The sequence below is a fragment of the Camellia sinensis genome, chromosome 6, assembly GCF_055761805.1.
Source record: "Camellia sinensis isolate YWXY chromosome 6, ASM5576180v1, whole genome shotgun sequence".
NCBI lineage: Eukaryota > Viridiplantae > Streptophyta > Magnoliopsida > Ericales > Theaceae > Camellia > Camellia sinensis.
In genome coordinates this window covers 201544061-201560649 of record NC_138966.1, presented here as the reverse complement: position 1 = coordinate 201560649, position 16589 = coordinate 201544061, and positions in this window count along the sequence as shown.

Below are 16589 nucleotides of genomic sequence, written 5' to 3'. Positions count from 1 at the left end.
TGTTCTTATATATAATCATAAATGATGAACAATCATCATTTAAAGGGTAATTCTGACTATTAAAAATATAATGGGACTTAAAGGTTTAAAATTTATGTGTAAATATCTCTTCTTCTTTTCTTTTTTTTTTTATTTTGTTTCTGGTTGGATTTTATATATGAAATCCATAGTTCTTTGATAGCAACAGTTCAAACTAATATTTTTAGGACATTAAAGGGGTAAAATAAGAAATGGGTCGGATCCAAGCCTTGGGCCGGGTCCAATCTCCTAAACCCAAATTCAGATGGGTCTGATGAGCATGTGGGCAACCTAACTAAGCCTAACTCCATTACTAACAGTCCACCCAAATTCTCAAGTACTTGGGCCCAACTCGCAGTGGAAAGGCCAGTCTAGCTGCGATACTGGGCTAAGGCCGAGCTGCAAGACTCGTTCTACAGGTAAGGATGGCAATTTGACCCCGACCCGAAGGGGACCCGATCCCCCAACCTCGATTATAACGGGTTTTCCCCGAAAATTATCCACATAGGGCCGGGGATGGTATTAAAAATTGAATCCTCGACTATTTTTGGGCCAGGAACAGGGATAGCTACCCCAACCCTGGCCCCGGCCCGATTTATCCCTGCATAACTCCCGAATATTCTCCATTTATATATGTAACATGTTTGACTCTGCCTTTTACTCACATGCATCTCATTTCTCTCTCTCATAGTCCCAACCTCTCTCTCTTTCTCTCTCTGAGCAGCTGCTCTCACGGCGTGCCGTCGTCCCTCCATCGCCGATCTCCCTCCTCCCATCACCGCTGATCATCGGCCTCCTTCCCATCGCCGCTGTCTGCTATCATTCCTACCCATCGCCGCTGACCTCCTTCCCCCTTCCTATCGCCGTCATCCCTCCTCTCTATCATCGCTGTCCTTGACGCCGATAGTCCTCCTCCGTCGTCCATCGCCTCCATCATCGCAGTCACAGTCACCCATCTTCCTTAGATCTAGTTCAAAACCCCCAGATCTGGTTCGATTTCAACTATTTGTGGAAGTCCATTCGCACATATGAAGATCAACTACGAGAATGTGAAGAGCTTTGATTTGCTGTTTAAGATCAACTACAAAAATGGAGATCACTTAGTTTGCTTTGTATATGAATATTTGTTTGATTTTTTTTTTAATTATTTTTTGATGAACATTTGTTTGATTTTTTTTTATTATTATTATTTTTTGTTAGTGATAATGATGATGTTGATGATGACGGAGTCACTGATGTTAGATGGATGTGTTTTAGCTTGTTTTACAAATTGCTTAATCTTTCCTTTGAATAAAAAAAAAATCTAATATGCTATTTAATTCGGTGATTTTTCGGGGTCGGGGATACTCGATCCCCGTTAAGGGGCGGGGGTAGGGGTGGCGATGGGTTCCTTGCCGGGATTGGGGGCGGGGACGGGAAATTTGGCACTTTCGGGGATCGGGGACGGAGAGGGCAGTCCCCGACCCCACCCCGCCCCGTTGCCATTCCTATCTACAGGCTGAACTGATGGGTCGAACCCATCATCAGAACCAAAGTGGGCCGAGTTCATACACAAATATCTGAATGGGCCAGCTCATCCTAACAATAGCCTCGCGAAGGGCCGAGCCGAGGCACAATAGCACCGAGCTGAGGTAACCTCTTAAAGAAACGTGGAAGCTGTGAGTGTATGCATGTGCAAGTTGCCACCTCAGCTGGTCCCATACACTAGAATCACGGAAAACAGTTGAACCAAAGGAATGTGGTTTGTTATCAGCATGACTACAATGAGTATATGCACTCTTTGACAACTACCAGATGGTCCCCCACCTTGAGCAATGTTAAAAGGAAACTTGGCAGTACAAGTGCTCCATGAAACCATCTTGGAAAACAAGCAAGGAGTTGTATATAAACTACATTAACTTCACATTGAAGGTAACTGATAGAAATCTAAACCCTACTTACTGAAAACTCAACTCTCCGTACTTAGAAGGCACTACACTTCTTCTCTGATTACTGATTCCCACACCAGAGGGGTTATCTGGCCAACCCCGGCGGGGCAGCTCTTGTGATTTTTCCTACTGCGGGACCTCATTCCTTGGATAGTCCAGCTGAATGCGAAACTCCGATCCACTTTCATCTAGTGCGATATCCGATACGCACAGACATGTTTGATTAACTGGATTGCAGATTGTTATTGTAATTTTATTAATTGGATTTATATGCATTGTGTATATTCAGGGGTCTTTTGGGAAGTAAAAAAAAAGTCATCTTTTAGCTTTTTATCCATTTTTGGTCACATCATCTCTCACAATTTTTACCTACAAAAAGGTAAAATGGATTAAAAAACGGTAAAAAGTTTTACCAATTTCTTAAAGCACCACTCAATCCGACATAATTCATAAAATTTTAATATTGAAAAGGTTGGGTATCATAATTTTAAATAGGAAAAAAAATAAAATAAATTGAATACATAATAAATTGTTATTTCACTAATAATTCAATAATTATTTCTACATGAATTTATAAGGTTATTAATCATGTTAATCAAATAAGATTTTAGTGTGATTGCTAATCCCACTATTTTTTATGAAGTATATTTATCTTATTTTTAATAGATAAAATAATAATAAAATCTTATATTTTTGTTAATTATCTATAATGTCCTTTTAATTTTGTATAATTTTTTTTAAGAGAAACAATTTAATTATTGATGCAAAAGTTATATAAGTAATGTTATATACATTGTTCTTAAAAAATGTTATATAAATTAATAAATTTTATTTATTTATTGATGAAATACTTATTAAATTATTAAAGTGGTAGTCTCTCCACTTTTAAATTTTTTCTCATTTTTGTTTTAAACAAAAAAAAGAAAAGAAAAAAACAGAAATAACATCATGAATGTAAATAAAATGTATTGAACCCGTTACAATAAAAATTCTATCATGAATGCAGTTCTTAGCCGGTATTGTTTAGACTTTTAGGTCCAGTTTTCAAGATAGATGGAAAGGGATTGATAGTGCGGAGATTAATGGTTATTTTAAAAAGTGGATTAAAAGTCATTTTTCAGCTTTTAACCCACTTTCCTCTTTCACAAAAAAATTAAAAAATAGCTTTTAACTATCTTCTCAAAACACCTCTAAATTATGTTTATTTTGATGATAGTTAGTGTGTGAATTGTAAAATTATTTTTATATAAAATAATAAAATAAATAAAATCATGATTTTTACTTAACAAAAAATATAAAAATATTAAATATTAATGTTCAAAATGTGCTGCCCAACATGTAAAAAAAAATAATAATTATACTTGGCTGGTTAACGAGCCGCTTGGATGACTGGTAACACCCTAAAGCTTTGTTTGACATTTGATTTTTGGTTAAAAAAAGTATAAAATGATAAAATTAGTTATACAAATCAATAAGACAAAATATCACATTCAAATAATAATTATTATATTTTTTTATCTCACAAAACTCAAAAAAATCAAACCAAACGAAATTAAAAAAGTCCCAACACAAAAAAACTAACTAAAAAAATCAATGCCAAATAAAAACTAAGCCGAACGTATTATTTTTTAATGTCATCTCCCAACTCAGACTCCTAATCCGCTCACTAAGACCTTTCGTCGTCTGAAGGAAATTACATTCCGAAGCTCACTTTGCAAAGCAAATATGATATTATTTTACTGTTACTCACTAACAATCCACTCCGGATTGCTATAACCAGAAACAAATGGGCCATGGGATCTCAGGATTTATTACGGTTCCGTTTTTTAATAATTCAATGATTATCACAAAAAAGTAGGCAATTTATTTTTAAAAATAGAATTGTTGTTTTTTTAATAGTAATAAATACTACATTAAATTATAATTATTAAATGAGTAACACTATTCAAACTTAAAAATTAGACTCACTTTTAAATTTATGATCAATTAATCAATTACTCTTATTTATTATTTTTGTCTCATGTATTTTGGGATGTTTTGAAAAGATGGTTAAAATCTGTTTTTTTTTTTTTAGTTCTTTTAGTTTTTTTTTTTATGTAAAAAATGTAAGAGGTAATGTGACTAAAAAATGAGTTAAAAATTAATTTTTTATTTTTTATTTACTTCCCAAATTGCCTCTCTTTAATTATCAATCAATTATCACACTTACACATCATTAAATTTATAAAATAAGTTTATAAAATAAACTTATATATTATCATTTTTCTTATTAACTTAACCTAACTTTTTTATAAATAAAATACAAAAATATTTTACAAAATGAATTGTTCCAATCAACAAAACAATGGCCCTGTTTGGTAGGGCTTATTTTTAGCTTATTTCAGCTTTTAGCTTAATTTAAGCTATTTTGATGTGTTTGGTTTAGCTTAATAATACAGCTTATAACTTTTTGTAAATTAAAAATCAACTTATTCTTTGAATGGGAGAGGAGAAACTTAATTTATAAGTCAAAAATCAACTTATGTTCACAATCATAAACTATAAACTATTAAACTATAAGTTATAATCATTTTTCCATAACTCTATCAAACGTGACCAATGCCCTGAACTGGTATAATCCTACCCTGTACCAAAGGTATGGAGTACCAAAATTTTAATAGAATGATGTTAGGAATATTTATAAAAAAAAATTGTAAAAAACTTTCAATATTTTTTTATTTTAATATTTTTTTTTAATATTTAAAATTGATTTGAAAGGATGTGATGTTTTTTTTCACTCTCTCAGTAAACAGAAATGGTTTCAGCAAGATTTGTGGATTTGCCGCAAACCACCAAATAATTTTCCCCATGTGTATGCGGAGCGGTGCTGTACAATGAAAAGACGTAATGCAATCATTGATGGACGGTCCTGATCATTTCTTTTCTGATACGCAATCTAAACACAACCTTGAGCAGATCATAATCGATTCCCCCATAGTTTCTTTATATTTTATCATAAAATATTATTAAAATATTTATTTTTTATTTTAAGAATTATATTTTTATTTATTTCTATCAATAAATTTTCGATTCTTTTCTTAAAATATTATTAAAATATATTTTCTCTATTCTTTCAATTTTTCATCATCTTCTTCGATTAATTAGAATGATGTTCATTATCTAGCTTGAATCAACCTTTCAATGCAAGAAATCTTTTCATTTATTGTAGCTAACATCAATGGAATCTAAACCACTCACAAACGAAAGTAATCAGTGTAGACACATCATTACACATCAAGTTGGTTTTATGTTTCAATATGTGAAAGCAAATTTGCTTTCTTCTTCTTATTGTTGTTCTTTTTTTTCTCTAATTGAGTCATTTGTGTTTGTTTTTTGAGGAGAGAGAAAGATGAGTTTGTACAACATTCCAAGCTCGGGTGAAGGGTTTCTTCATATGCTAGTGATAAACACAATTTTGTCAGTGGCTCTGTTGGAAAAATATGGTCAGATATATGTTTCAAGTTGCGGGTTTTAATGGATTTTCTCCAAATTCAGAGGAAGACTAATCAAGGGAAGTTGGAAGATCGAGAAGAGCAGTGTCCATTACAAAGTTCAAATTTTTATCTAAAAATAGATCTTGCAGTGACAATGGCGGTAGAAAAAGTCTGAAATGAAAGAAGAATATACGAGGACGAGTAGTATAAGGAGGACAAGAAGTGGGTGGTCAACCGGTCGGACGTTCAGGAGGTCGACCGGGCGGACGTTCGGGTGAATGACTGGTGAAGCAAGTTTTGCCCAGATTATTCATTTAGAATATCCAGATGGACGGAGTTACAGTGACTCTTGATAAATAGAGAGTCCCTATAACAAATATTAATTTATGATGACTTATAAGGAATCTGATAGGGTGATATCAGGACTTCCAACCCTTTAAAATAAAGGAATGATTTAACGAAACTGATAGGGATGCTCTAACCCAACCTAACCTATTAGAGCATCCATAATGGACACACTAAGCCGTGTGTGTCCGGTGCCAAGTTTTGGCTAGCTGAGGGTGTTGTTTGGGGCTGCAATGAAGCTGTTAATGTGTGTGTTAATGGTGTGTGTTAGTATGTGTGTTATCTGCAACGAGCGTTTTAGCTAGCGAAGGGGGGTGTTTTTTTGTCCTACCGATTGATCGGCCGGTTGACCGATCAACGACAAATTAAAATTTTTTTTTTTACTTGTTGGGATTTTTTTTTTGAACTTGAAATTTAAAAGGGTTGTTTGGGATGATCTAAATAAGTGCACTTTTTGACTTTTTATGAAATATGGGTTGGGTTTGGGTTGGGTTTGAAGTGATGTGTAAGAGAGGTGATGTGACTTAAATAAGATGATGTGACTTAAATAAGATAGTGACTTTTTGACTTTTTACCTTTTTCATGACATGCCAAACTTGGCCTTAATTTTGGACTTGAAATTTTTTATTAAACTAAATTATTTATTTATTTTATTTATTATATACACACACACACACACATATATATATATATATATTTAACACGCACCTTAACACATCTATTGTACCACAATTCATTCACTATTCGCTCACTAAATTAATAAACTCTTAACACATATTTTTGGATTCCACTTTTAATACTTTTTGTCATATAATACACATTTTAACACACAATTTTAACACATTCATTGTGATGCCCTTAGACAACATAGGCCCTCAACTCAACAACCTCACAGACCCACACACATCGAGCTCGCTAAAGAGAGAGAGACACACACATCAAGTCCTAACGATGAGTGACGAACCCATAACCATCGAGTCCAACTACAACCCAAACCCCTACAACCAACGAACCTGTTAGGGAAAATATTTGATTCCCCACAAGTAAATCAATCAATGAGAATAAAAACTAATGCGAAAAAATTAAATCAGAAGCAACACAAGAATTTTTACGTGGTTCCCTCAATGTGAGGTACGTCCACAGGATCAAAACCCGATTCCACTATTAACCAAATAAGTTCCAAACGATTACAAACGAGACATTAATGGTCTCACAAAACCACCCTTAGGTGAATTCTAAATAATCCCAAATAAACAAGAGGAAAGACCTCACCAAATAGATGAACAAAAATCTTCAGAACCAGAGTTGTAGAAGATCCAAAATAACGAACCAAATCAACACCGAAAACGAAGCAAAGAACCACCCAAATTAATTCCACTGTTCACACACCCAAAATATTGATTTCACCAAAGTGGAGTATGTGTAGCAGCTGTTCTCTTCACCTTGGGATGAGCAAAAACAAAACCCTAAAATATTGTGAATCTAGGGTTTATTATCAAATCTTAGTTGTTTCCAAATTGGATTGGGTCTTCATAAATTAAATATAATAAATAAAAATATATTATAATTAAGACTAAACCAAATTAAACTCTTTTTCCAAAACTAATTGGGTCCCACACTCCAATAAGGAGGTATATCCAACAATTCTCCCCCTACCGACTTAGGTGGAGAAATCAACCATACCCGCCAAAGTTCGACACTTTAAATGTTGTCCCTCGACAAAGTCTTTGTCAATATATTTGAAATATTATCATCTATGTGAACCTTTTCGAGTTGTAACAATTTTGAATCTAACGCATCACGAATCCAATGGTATCTCACATCAATGTGTTTTGATCTCAAATGAAAAGTAGAATTTTTACTCAAGTAAATCGCACTTTGACTATCACAATAAATCACAATAAATCGCATACTTTTCTTACTTCAAACCCAACTCTTGCAAAAATTTCTTCAATCATAACTCTTCTTTACAAGCTTCCGTAATGGTAACAAATTCAACTTCGATAGTTGAGAGAGCAACACATTTTTGTAATTTAGATTGCCATGCCACAGCTTCCCCTGCAAAAGTCATCAAATACCCCAAAGTAGATTTCCTAAAATCAATATCACCGGCCATGTCAGAATCTGTGAACCCATCAAGCATCGGCTTACCATCCCCAAAACACAAACACACCTTCGAAATCCCTCGAAGATACCTTAGAATCCATTTTACTGCTGCCCAATGTTCTTTACCCGGATTAGAGAGAAAACGACTCACCACACCAACAGCGTGAGCAATATTCGGCCTTGTACAAACCATGGCGTACATCAAAGAACCAACTGCTGAAGCATAAGGAACTTTCAACATCTCTTCTTTGTCTTTTTCACTTGTAAGATATTGATTCGAACTAAGCTTGAAGTCACCCGCAAGTGGACAACCAACCGGCTTTGCTTTATTCATGTTGAACCTTTCAAGAACTTTCTCAATATAGCTTTCTTGAGATAACCAAATCAGCCCCTCTTTGTGATCACGAACAATTTTCATACCAAAAATTTGCTTTGCCGGTCCCAAATCTTTCATAGCAAAAGACTTGCTCAAGTCCAATTTCAACCTGTTAATCATGGTAAAATCTTGACCCACAATTAGCATGTCATCAATATAAAGCAAAAGAATAATAAATTTGCCATCTGGGAAATTTTTCACAAACACACAATGGTCCGAAGTGGTTTTAGAAAAACCATTATCATCATGAAAGAGTCAAATTTTTTGTACCATTGCCGCGGGGCTTGCTTGAAGCCATACAAACTTTTCTTCAATTTGCAAACAAATTTCTCTTTCCATTTCTCCACAAAACCTTCCGGTTGCTCCATGTAAATTTTTTCTTCAAGATCACCATGAAGAAATGTGGTCCTCACATCAAGTTGCTCAACTTTAAGGTTCATTCTTGCAGCCATGCCAAGTACAACCCAAATAGAAGACATCTTTACAACCGGTGAGAAAATCTCGTCAAAGTCAATACCTTTCTTTTGCCCAAAGCCTTTCACAGCAAGACGTGCCTTGTACCTTAGATTCCTGCCATCATTCTTCAATTTGAAGACCCACTTATTTTTCAAATTTTTTCTTCCCTTAGGCAACTTCACTAAATCATAGGTGTGATTTTCAAGTAAAGAATTCATCTCCTCTTCCATGGCCTTTTTTCAATCACATTTCTTTGCATGCTCAATTGCTTCTTGATAGCTCTTAGGCTCCTCTTGATCAGAAATCAACACAAACTCATTGGGAGGATACTTTCTTGAAGGTTGTCGGTCCCTTGTAGATTTCCTCAACTCAAGTTATGGTGGCGGTTCTTGAGTTGGATGCTTTTTCTTAATTTCTGGCTCAACTTCATTCGGATTAGCATCATCTTCTACATCTTTAATACGTGGCTGCACATCTCCCTCATTTTCATCATCAACTGAAGATGAAGGAAATGGATCCATGTCGATGAGATCACTAGTTTTTGGCTCTGGTTGATCACCTTTGCTAAAGTCTTCAATTGTTTGGTCTTCAAGAAACACAACATCACGGCTTCGAATGACTTTCTTGTCGATCGGATCCCACAATCTATACCCAAATTCATCATGCCCATAGCCAAGAAAAATACATTGTCTTGACTTACTATCAAGCTTGGACCTCTCATCTTTTGGAATGTGAACGAAAGCTCGGCAACCAAACACTTTCAAGTGCTTATAAGACACATCTTTGCCGGTCCAAACTCTTTCTGGAACATCACCATTCAATGGATAGGAATGAGACAAATTGATCACATCAACTGATGTCTTCAATGCCTTACCCCAAAAGGATCTTGGCAATTTAGCTTGTGAAAGCAAACACCTTGTTCTTTCCACAATGGTGCGGTTCATCCTCTTTGGCAACTCCATTTTGTTGAGGAGTCTTCTTAACTGTCTTTTGATGCCGAATACCTTGGCTATGAAAATACTTATCAAATGACCCAATGTATTCACCACCATTGTCTGATCGAATGCACTTCAATTTCTGCCCTGTTTCTCTTTCAACCATGGCATGAAAATGCTTAAATACTTCTAGGACTTGATCTTTAGTTTTTAGTAGAAAAACCCAAACTTTCCTTGAATAATCATCAATGAAAGTAACAAAATAAAGTGCACCACCATGTGTTATAACTTTTAAAGGACCACAAATATCCGAATGAATCAACTCCAAAACATTTTCTTTTCTAAAAGTAACATTTTTATGAAAAGAAATTCTATGTTGTTTACCCGCCAAACAATGAACGCAAGTTTTGAGATGTGTACCTTTCAAACCAGGTAGAAGCTCTTTCTTGAACAATACTTGCAGCCCTTTTTCACTCATGTGGCCAAGCCGCTTGTGCCACAATTCGGTAGAAATATCATCTTCAAGTGCATTGACAATACCTTTACAAATTTTTTCCTTGCATCGAATAAAGTGTATGAGTCTTCTTGCACTTAGCCACCACCAAAGAACCCTTTGTGAGCTTCCATATTCCATCACCAAATTTGTTGTTGAAGCCTTCATCATCTAGCTTCCTAGTAGAGATCAAATTAAGGCGAATGTCGGGAACATGCCTCACATCTTTAAGCAACAACTTGCAGCCCAAATTTGTTTCCAAGCAAACATCACTCATGCCAATAATCTTGGACAAACCTTCATTACCCATTCGAACAGAACCATAATCTCATTTGGTGTAGGTAGTGAAAAATCAACTCGAGAAGTCACATGAAAAGAAGCACCGGAATCAATCACCCAATTGCTCTCTTGGCCCACAAAATTGATACAATCATCTTCACAAACGACCATGAGATCATCGGTAGTAACTGCCGTTATGTCTTCTTGCTTCTTATCCGCACTTTTGTCACGCCTTTTCTCCTTATTCTCGAGCTTTCGACATTCCCGCTTCATGTGCCCTTTTCTCATGGCAATAATAGCACTCAATGTCTTTCTTTGAAAAAGAACCATTTTTTGATTTGTCACGGCTTTGATCGCGACCATGAGGAGTCTTACTCCTCCCCCTTATTTTACTTCGGCCTCTCACAATAAATGCTTCTGAATGAGAAGAATCTGCTGATTGTCTTCTAGTTTCTTTTTTCAACAGTCTACTAGTGACTTGGCCCGTTGTGACAACTCCATCAGGTACCGAATTACTAACTGTCACAACCAAAGTCTCCCAACTTTCGGCCAAAAAACAAAGTAGCATCAAAGCCTGCAACTCATCATCAAAAATAATTTTCATAGAAGCAAGTTGGTTAACAATACTCTTTATTTCATTTAAATGTTCTGGAATGGGGCTGCTATCTTTATATTTTAAATTAACCAACTTACAAAACAGAAAATCTTTATTTGTGGCTGATTTTCTATCACAAAGACTCTCTAATTTTTTCAATAAATCATGTGCCGAAGTTTCAGTAGCAACATGATGAAATATACTGTCATCGATCCATTGACGGATAACACCAACGGCTTTTCAATTAAGCCTATTCCATTCATCATCTTTCATACTCTCGGGTTTGCCACTATCACCCTCAATGGGTCCATACAAATCTTTACAAAATAATAGGTCCTCCATTTTAGTTTTCCAAGTTATCTAATTGCTTCCATTGAAGCTAGACATACGACCCACATTCCCCTCTATTGATTTACATAAATAAATAAACCCAAATAAACCTTAAGCTCTGATACCAGTTGTTAGGGAAAATATGTGATTCCCCACAAGTAAATCAATCAATGGGAATAAAAACTAATGCAGAAAAATTAAATCAGAAGCAACACAAGAATTTTTACGTGGTTCCCTTAATAAGAGGTACGTCCACGGGATCGAAATCCGATTTCACAATCACATGCGCATTATCACCACTTTCGTCGACGTAACTACACCGACTGACCTTTGCTCACAAGATATTTGCCACGTTGCGGCGGAGAAGAGAGGTTTTAGTAAGAGGATATCGATTGGCATGGTTGATTCTGGGTATCGATGGTGTGAAGAAGTAGAAATGGGTTGGGATGAGCAATTGGGAAGCTTATTGGCTCACCTAAAAGCAAGTTCAGTGCGCTTGTCTTGATGCATTCCTTTCTTTCTCAATGGGAAAGCCACTCTAGGTCTGGAATTGGCCTTGATATTTTTTTGGATTTTTGGGATATGCAAGGACCAAATGAATTACTATCCTATCAAATATTTGGATTCATGTGGGTCTATTTATTATGTTAGAGATTCTAGTAGAATATTTGGTAATTTTAGCATTTTTGTTTTGGATTTTTAGGACATTCTTGTTTTCTCATGTTATACAACTGAGCTGATATTCATTTTGATATTCTTGAATTTTTGTTACTGGACCTTTCATCATGTAAGAATTTCAAATTTGTTTTGTTTGATACCACCTTCAATTACTACTTGGTGTTAAGCATATTCTGTTATAATTTGTTCATTTACACTGTGTTGGATTGGAAAATTTGAGAAGAGATTTAGAAAAATAAAAAGAAAAAGTATGTGAAACTAGGTAAATATAAATATATTTTATTCATATTTCGCCTATTTTTTTCTTTTGTAAATCTCTTAACCAAACATAGCATTACCGTTTTTCTTATTTTGAATTCCAATTGGCTTAGGCTGCCATGAGTGGAGTCTTACCTCTTGTAATATTATGGTTTACAAAAATGTTTCGGCCCCTTCCAAATAGTGACCCCATGACCCCCTTGGCCTATGATTGGCCAGATTTATTTATTTATTTTCAATCACCAACCCCACGTGTGTGTGGGGGTGATGGGGGTTGGTGATTGAGGGAGTCTCTATCAAAGTTGTATAGTTTAAAATAAGAAAGAGTAATATTATACAAACTAATAAATCTTATTTTTTTTAATGACTCGTATCATATTATTGAAGTAGGTCCTTTTTTAGCTTTCAAAATTTGTTAGTTTGTGCAGAATTTTACATTAGAATCTACAATAGCATTGAGCTAGAATGAATATAGTACAAACTTAGATGGGTCATGCTAATTAAAGTCATATGCTTCTGATTTAGAAGTTGAGAGAGCCAAAAAAATTACAATTCAATACACTTCTCAATTATTCTCAAATATATTTTTTAATTTTTTAATATATTTTCACTCATTTTGTGCACTTTTACAAGCACACGTAGGGCTGTCATTAACATTTCTCAAATTTATTTAGTGGGTATTTGGGAAGTGTGCTTTAATGTAGGTTTTTTTAATTATAGGCTATTATTGGAGAAATTTTTTTTGGCGTTTGAGAAGATAATTAGGTTTTTTGTGGTTGAATGTGATGTTTGTGAGAGAAAAGTGAAATGATTATGGAGTTGGATGTGATATTTTGTTTGAATGTGTTTTTTTTTTTTTTCCCGCAAAAAGTTTGTCTTTTAGTGGAAAAAATAAAATAAAAAATCCAAAAAAAAATCTTGTCAAACACAGCCTATTGTTGACATATAGATCATGCTATCTTGTTCCATTGCAAATAAGAACGATTAACATATAGCATTAGGTATCAAAATTTGGATGTTTTTGGACGAGAGGCATGGAAGGGATCCACTACCTATGAGAGGTTCTATCTTTCATCTTTTGTTTCCTCTTCATTTGTTTTGATGAATATATCGACCAATTTCAATTGTTTCTTTTTCTCTTGATTCTTTTGTGGTCAATTACTGTATGTATTACACATGGACATGAAGAGTAGGCCATTATCTTGGCAATAACGAGCCAAGCTAGTATTACAGTTAGTCCCCTTCTTATTTTCTTTCATATTTGATGATTCTCGTTTACTGTATACTTACTTTATATGCATTAAGGATGTCCATTGTCCATTACTATTACGATGTAGACTCGATTATTAAATTACTAATACTAACTGTATCCCCCAATAAAAGTTGGTTCCTTTATGGAGCTAGCATTGTAGGATTCAAAAACTACATTAGATGAATGGGATGCTTTTTCTTTGTGAAAGTGTTAGAGATTACTAATTTTGTTAGTCGGCAGTGAAATTACCTATTATTTGGTGTTAGCAAAACAAATATAGGGTGTGTTGGCTTGAAATCTTTGTCTAGTGATCTCATCCAAGATCTTTTGTCTTTAGTGACCTTATTATGTTTGGATAACTTATTGTTTTTGTTGAATGGTTGATTGCCAACTCATCTAAAACTTAAGTTATTAGAGAGGTTATTAGAGAGATTATTAGAGAGAAAGACAACTTAATTATTTATATGGTGAACATGCGCCCCTCATGTGTGACCGGACTCTCCTTCGTAAGCGGGTCAAATACATGTAAACATTATAATTATTAGGTGGCAATGAGTTTTGAACACAAGGATCTATTGCCTACTTTGATACCATGTTGAATTGTTGACTAACAAATTAATTATTTATTTCCTTAACAATTATTACCTGTATCACTGTTGGGTTCCCCCTCCTCTTGTTCCTTTTTAGTTATCTTCAGCTTGAACTTTCTTTGTTAATTGTAACTTGTAAGCTGTACTTCTTTAACTAATTACCCATATATGCTAAATTGGAATTTACTACCGGGCTGCATTAATTTAGTAACTGCTCCAAGTGTTCAAATGATCATTTTTCTTGAATAAAGAGTATTGATGGTTATTTTAGCTAAATTGCTGATTGCAGTCTGAAAAATATGGGTAGCGTTTGGTAAAGTTTTAGAATTATAATTTGATAATAGAGTTGTATTTTGAGTTTGTGATTTTTGAAATTATGATTTGAGTGTAAAAAATTTGTTTGGGTATGAGTTTTGAAAAGAGTTTTGAATTGAGTGATGTGACATATGATATTTGATTAAAAAATTTATAACTCATAACCAAATACATAACTTAAAATTCTATTTAAAACTCATAATTTTTTTTAAAAAAATTCAAAAAATATTTTTTATTTAAAATATTAAAATAACAGGTGCAAAAAATAAAATAAAAATCGAACATTATTTTGGTCAATCACCAAACGTCCGGGAGGATGACCGGGTAGACATGTTTTCATAAATGGGTGTAGAATCAATTTTTAAAAACTGTGACCTAACACATGACTCAAACCAAAGGGTGAAATTGAGTTTGAAAAGCTTAACCAAACACAGTCTATGTTTTTTTAATATCAATTTTAGTTTGAGAAATGCTGCACCAAATATGCCGTATGGCTCTCTTTGTGGATTCACGGGGTTGTTTGGGTATTTATCCTATGCAAGTGTGAATTCATCTTTCCTTCTGGGAGCTTTTATTTGCACATACCTATTTCACTTTGTGCACACACTTAATGATATTTATTTTTATTATAATTTTATTCCTAGGTGAAATTACTATTATGAACTTCACACACTATTCAAACAAATACATTCGAAAGTTGAATGTCGAAAAAATAAAAAAATTTCGAAATTCTACCGTCGAAATAAATGATAATTTTCGAAATGCTACTTCCGAACAAGTTGTTTATTTTCGAAAAATCAATTCTGAATGAGGAACAGATTGCTCATTTCGGTGGGTTTCATTTTGAAAATGGTAAAAACAAACCCCACATTACAACGAAGATTGAAATAAGTAAACTAACTTAAGTTATCAAAATGTGAAGAATTCCTTCAATGATTCACGTGAGATATCTTCAATGCTTCAATGAGATGTCTTTAATGGATGGATGCAGCTTTTGGGGATGAAAAATAGAGTGTGAGAGATGGGTGTGTGAGTGTGAGAGATGAGTTTGGGGCCTGAGGGGTTTGTGTGTGAGAGGCGGTTTTGGGGCTCTGGGTGTGTGTGTGTGATTTACATTTGAGGGTAGATGTGGAATAAAAGGTGTGTGCAGTAAGTAAAATAAATTGAGATTAATTTTTTAACTATGTGTATTAAGAAAGATATACACAAAATTAAATGAGGGTATGTAAATAGAAGCTCTTTTTCTTTCTTGGCAGGGTCTTCAAATGTGTCTGCTCCTACTAGTTAGAATTAATTTTTAGATAGTGGGTGAAATGAAATTCATACTGAAAAAAAATCAGTAGAAATAATAGATTTTATGATGAGTGGACTGTGTTGCAAAAAGTTTGGGTAGATTGCATTTAGCAACCCTTAATTGCATTGCATGTTTGATTGTAGGATTGAGAGGGAAAAAGAATTTTGTTATAATTCTTATGATGAAAATCAACACGTCAAGATATGCGTTTATTATTGCCAAACAACAAAACCACGGGAGCTGCTCTTATCCATCCATATGTGAATCAAATGGTGGATAATTTTTTTTTTATTGGCAAAAATTAATGGTTAGTTATTAGATTAGTATCTTGAGGTTCTACTCAAAATCTCTCCTTTAGGAAAGATTTGGTGGTCAAATGATTAGCTAATTTGACTAATTCTCTTTTATAAGAGACTTGGTGGTCAAATGATTAGCTAATATGACTAGAGTCCCTTGGTTTCAAATGACGGATAATTAATACCATTTTTGGCTTAAGCCATCTGAATTATTTTTCGTTACGCTTTGTTTAGTTACAATTTTCATAAATTATTTTTAAACGGATTTTCGTTTGTTTTTATTGATTTTTTTTTCTTCATATTTTAGTCAATTTTTTTAATTTTATTTTATAGATACATCAAGACAAGATTAGAAATGCATATAAAAAGTCAATTTTTTTAACTAAAATATTTAAAAAAACAAAATACTAAAAACTAACCAAAATTCAAACAAAAATGCACACAGGTTTTTGTTCTAGTTTTTATTTTTTATTTTTTAATCTATTTTTAGTATTTTTTTAAAAAAAAAATTTTAGTCCGTTTATTTTAGTTTTTAGATGCATCTTGATTTGGTGTATTTAAAAAGGGGAGTT